The 5,801-nt window shown below is 34.9% G+C and overlaps 1 pseudogene; it reads right to left on the bottom strand.

Annotated features, from left to right (window-relative positions):
- Positions 1 to 305: 305 nt before the first annotated feature.
- Positions 306 to 3,003, bottom strand: LOC140846118 (YY1-associated factor 2 pseudogene; annotated as a pseudogene).
- Positions 3,004 to 5,801: the final 2,798 nt, after the last annotated feature.

Raw genomic sequence — 5,801 nt, forward strand, 5'->3', positions numbered from 1 at the left:
TGCAGACCTCTGGGTGCAGACACGATCCTAGTGCTCGACCTATCACCGGGAGAACAAAGTTGGGCAATAAGCCCTTTTACCCCAAGAATGTTCCATTGTCATTCCTCAGTCTCACTGAATCTATAGTGAACTTGTTTGCAGCTGAAACCCATTGGCAAGACAACAGAAGACTTCAAGCTAAATGTTACATTAATGAATTTGTCCTGGGGAAAATAATTGGTAAAACAGGATGGATATTTATTCATTTCTTATGGCTTAATCATTTAAATTCTCATCAATAAAATCACCAAGTTGTGTCAAGACAGCCATACTCTAGTTATACATACCCATCATATTTTTTTAGCACAGTAGAGAAGAACATCAAATCTGAAGTTTAACTTAAAGTATAAGGCATAATTTTTTTGAGGTATATAACTGTTTTATTCACAGACTTTTACTCTACGCAATTAACTGTATTTCACAACTAGCATTTTACAAAAAAAAGTACCATTGTGCCTGTAAAAAGTTCTGCTATCAAACAGAAAATTACATTACAATGCGAAACCACCAAATATCACAACTGTCAGGGTCTACAGTTTTTCTTTTCTGCAAATGCTAACACGATGTCTTTATGTGATATTCTGTATTCAAGTTACATCTTTAAGTTTATTTATATTCCCGAAGTCCCCATAGATGGATATACATTAAGCAAATGGATAAGAGAAAGCAGGAGACCCTCAAAGAATTTAAGCAGTACTACGTGGTTTCTAGGTTGGATTTTTAAATACAACATAAAACACTTTATTAGTTGTAAACAAAAATGCAATATCTGTAGTCATAAAAATATTTTATTGGTAATTTTATATAATAGTGAGGGGCTGTAAATACTTTTTAAATTTCAGGATATTGATAAAATGCATAAACTGGCGGTTGTGTCTGAAAATAGGGCACTATGATTTTTTTTAAGAATTGTTATATATAGTAAGAGGCCAATTAAACTCATTTTAAGATAAGTTATTTTCCAGTTCTGTGCAACAGTTCTCATTTCTATATTAATTAGATTCATACTTCTATGACGCTGGCTAAAGTTTGGGGCCAGGAAACAGTGATAAAACTATTAAATTAAAGGTTCTCCAAAATTGCAGCTTTTAAATTATGGCAGGTTTCTTTTCTCTCTCTCTCTCTCTCTCTCTCTCTCTCTCTTTTTTTTTTTTGCCAAATGCTTATAATTATTTGAATTTTAAATGTTTTATATAATACAGAAAATACCAGTGTTCAATAACAACAGCACTAAACCTGAATTACAAAGCTAAATAATCAATGTTTTATTGTTTACTAGTCTCCTAGTAAACATTACAATAAATGAATGTTTTGAAAGATAAAACAAAAAAACAAAAAAACAAAACCAGAAACAATTCAGGAACAATAATTTAGTAAAATATGTCGAAAACATTGTCAATGGTTCATACAAGTTTTTTATTTACTAGCAATTTTGCTATTTAACCACACCAAGTACCAGCAGGTGTATTTAAGAGCAGAACCATTAAGAAAATTCTGTTGCAGCAATAGTTGATTTTTGACTTGTATGCATATAACTTTGTTTCACAATTCTCAAATAATACATTTAGGCAGCTTGCACTATGTTATAAAAATTTAAATTCATTACATGCCAATAGTAGAGAATTCAAGAATTATATGTTAGAATTCAGTAAACTAAAAGTGAATATAGACTTACCAGTAACACTGCATAATGAATAATTCAACCACATTTTCATGGTACCTGTGACTGTGGAGACCAAAATGTTAAGTCTGGAAATGTTTGGTAGGCATAGATTGCAATAAGTGTAACAAATTCGTATTTTATGTAAAAAGCAAATTATGGATTGTGCATGAATATGTTTGTCATGAAAACGTGGTACTTCTTGGCATAATCTGTGCATTTGCATGGTATGACAGAAGTGACTAAAAAACTGGAGAAAATAAACTTTAATGAGACTCTCCATTCAGTGACGAGGCTTCTCCGCGGGGCGAGGATGACCTGGACACACCCCTCTCAGTGTTACCCGAGCCGGAGCTGCTCTGACTGTGCTGATCCGCGGAGGTGGCACTGGCCGCGGGCGGTGACTTCGTTTTCTCCTTAAAGTCTGTGATAATGACTGTCAGATCCCCAACAGTGACTTCCAAGTGCTGAGCACTGCTCCGATCCACATTTTTCAATCTTGGCCTGGTTTTCTTATGACTGTTCTTTTTACTAGGTGTTTCCTTTTCACTTTTCACTTTTTTCTTTTTCTACTTTATCTTTTTTCTCTTTCTTTGACTTTGTAGGGGGCACAAACTGCTGAGTGACCTGCTGTGCGACCAGCTGGGAGACAGGTCGTGGTTTTCGGGTGGAGGTGCCCTTGGCGCACGTCGCACATCATGCACTTGAAGGCCTCGGCGCCGTTCCGGAAGGTGCACACGCTGCAGTCCCAGTAGCCCTCGTCTGACGACGGCTTTGGCTGCCGCTTCGGCCTGGTGGGGCTCTTCTTGTCGCCCATGGCTCGGCGACGGGCGCGCGCCAGGAGCCGCGCCGTGGCCGCGTGTTGTCAGCTCAGGGCCGCGGCCGGGCCTAAGGCATAATTTTTATAAAAATACAATTACATCTAAGTTTTTACAGCATTTTATAAATTTTACTAGGTTGCTTAATTTGAATACTTATTATATCATCTTAATTTTGTATAATATCTTCCAATATCATTCACTGTTTTGAAGAAAACATTGTTTTGGAGAAAACAAGTATGAAGAATACTAGAACCAAAATCATTCGATTTTCTTAAATCACTTATCATTTATTCAACAAATATTTACTTATTTCTTATTATGTGGTAGTTATCATATTTAGTTTGAGTATATATTGATGAAATAGAAAAAATATTGTCATTTAAAATTAGTGACAAATCTATCGTAATGATAAAGTGAAATCATTTTAACACATTATGAACAGTTCAGTAATTCTAGACCAATTCAGTTTTCAGTTAGTGGTCAAAAAACACTACTTTGTCTGACAGAAGAAATACTAACAAAGAGTTACTGCTATTTTACTCTGGTGTTTGAGGAGCCATAATTGAGACTGTGTGCAAGTTTGCATTTTTTCTAACTGGTTCAACTTGTCTTAATCAGGAACAATTGTTAAACATGGAAACTCCAGTTTTAAAGGGTGTCTTAAAAAAGTAGATTTGCTTCCAATACCACATCCATTGTAATGTGAACATTCTAGCATGTGGTACAGCCCCTAAACACCTTAGTTTAGGTTAATGTTGAAACTTAATCCTAAAAACTGCCATTTGTCAATATATAAAAATTTCAGAGAAGGACTTGAAAAAACAATACACATCAAAGAATTCTGAAGAGGGAAGTATACTGAATCACAATGTGGAGAAACCTGATATATATCAGATAGCCACATAGTTAATGGGCTGAATATCCAGGTCCAACAGAAATAAATTACAAATATTACAGTGAAAATTCCCACCATGGCTCCATTGGACAGTGGTTCTGCTGGAATTTCTGAGCTGAAAATAATAGCCATATGGACATCAATTACTAAGAGAGTAATTATTTTGAAATGGCCTAGAAATCTGTATGTATTTTGTTATTACTCTTTCTTTAGGCCTATGTTCTATGTAGAATATGCCCACTGAAATCTCCTACAACAATCAGAATAGTAATTAGCTCAGTTTTCCGTTTTCAGTTAGACAATAATGCTGCAAAATGCTTTTGTAAATACCATGAGATAAATATCTGTATTTCCTGCTTCTACTAATTAAAAAGCAAAGAGCCTGTGGCTCACTGTTTTATGTATATTCTTGTTTTTATCAATAGTGTCTTTTATTTTTGCCAGAAATGTCTCGCTTATAATCAAATTTTCTTAGCTATGTTCATAGCAACATTCCAGTTTTCTATACTTCTACGAGAACTGTTTTATGTTAATAATAAAATGTTGTATTTTTTTGAAATTTAAATAACTGTTAAATGACTTCATATGATGTAGTTAAATGAATTTTATGAACATTTGCACAATAAATCACATTAAACTGTGTAATGTAGGAGAAATTGATGAAAATACAAGACAAACAGAAACCATATGGCAATGAGGTATGGTGTGAAACAGTTCTTTATTCATTTCCCAACAATTGTTTCACTGAAGTATGAGTGCTGAGCAGTGTCCTTCCTAGCAATATGGAGAGACATCTTCTTTGATAAGGTTTTAGTAATAGCAAGCAGTTTTTGCCATTTTTCAGAAAAATCACTGTATTATATCTACTTCTCACAGAGACCCATTCATGATGAGGAGACAAATAAAATACCTCTATCCATTCACCTAGGTATTGTATATTGTATGTTTCTGTGGCATTATATATATTTTCAGAAACAAATGTTCCTTATGATTCCCAGAACTTAAACTCAGCCCCTGCCTATACTCCAATCTACAGATTTACACAAACAAGAAAATAACATGACATTAATCTTAACAATCCTGAAGGAGAGCAAATCAGATCCTGTTTATTCTCTGACTATCAGGAAAAACTTGAGCAATCCTAAACTCAACTTTTCTGGATTAGTTTTTGTGTATTATTCAAGATACTTGTGATACTTCCATTTACACAAGTAGCTATCAATACAAAAAAAATGCAAATGAAGATTCTAAAACATGTTTTAAATACACCAGTATGGAAATAATAAATCAGACTTACCATTCTACAATTAGACCATATAAGAAATTGCATGAATATATTTCAAGTATGGCAGATAGCGATGTTTCAGGGACAGGCACAATCATGGAGCAGCAAAGAATTGAGATCTTCAGGTTTAAAGCTTCAGCTCACACATGTGTTGGTCATTCCCCATCTGCCCTTCCTTGACCCCTTTCCAAGTATTTTTGCCTTGTTTTGTGCCACAGGAGTTTGTTCTCTATGGACAAGACAAAAACCTGTTGTATCCTTTAGTACGGTCATGTTTGAACAGTGATTTCCTATCACAGATCAGAGTGGGAGGAGAATGCAGTTTGGTCCTTATTCCCCAGCTCCCTTCCCACTGAGGCAGCCGGGTGTCAGTACAGGGGTTAGTCTCCCAAGGGCACAAATCCTGCAGAGCCACCCTCTGGCTGTCCTCTCCAGCCCCTTCACACCTGCGGAGAGGAGCAGCTTCCTACTATCGTTAGCCCTGGACTCATTCACCTTCCCTGACGGTTTCCAATAGCTTTTAAAAACATTTTGTTCCACCACCTGGAATTAACTGTTTACAACTTTACATAATTTTGTTCAGATGTATTTTTTTTTTTATTGGCATAAATTTATATTTATTTATTTATTTATTTATTTGTTTGTTTGTTTTGTTTTGAGAGGGCATCTCTCATATTTATTTATCAAATGGTTGTTAACAACAATAAAATTCTGTATAGGGGACTCAATGCACAATCATTAATCAACCCCAAGCCTAGTTCTCAACCGTCTCCAATCTTCTGAAGCATAACAAACAAGTTCTTACATGGTGAACAAATTCTTACATTGAATAAGTTCTTACATGGTGAACAGTGCAAGGGCATTCATCACAGAAACTTTCGGTTTTGATCACGCATTATGAACTATAAACAATCAGGTCAAATATGAATATTCGTTTGATTTTTATACTTGATTTATATGTGAATCCCACATTTTCCCCTTATTATTATTGTTATTATTATTTTTTTTAATAAAATGCTGAAGTGGTAGGTAGATGCAAGATAAAGGTAGAAAACATAGTTTAGTGCTGTAAGAGGGCAAATGTAGATGATCAGGTGTGTG

The sequence above is a fragment of the Manis javanica genome, chromosome 14 (genome assembly GCF_040802235.1).
Source record: "Manis javanica isolate MJ-LG chromosome 14, MJ_LKY, whole genome shotgun sequence".
Taxonomy (NCBI): Eukaryota; Metazoa; Chordata; class Mammalia; order Pholidota; family Manidae; genus Manis; species Manis javanica.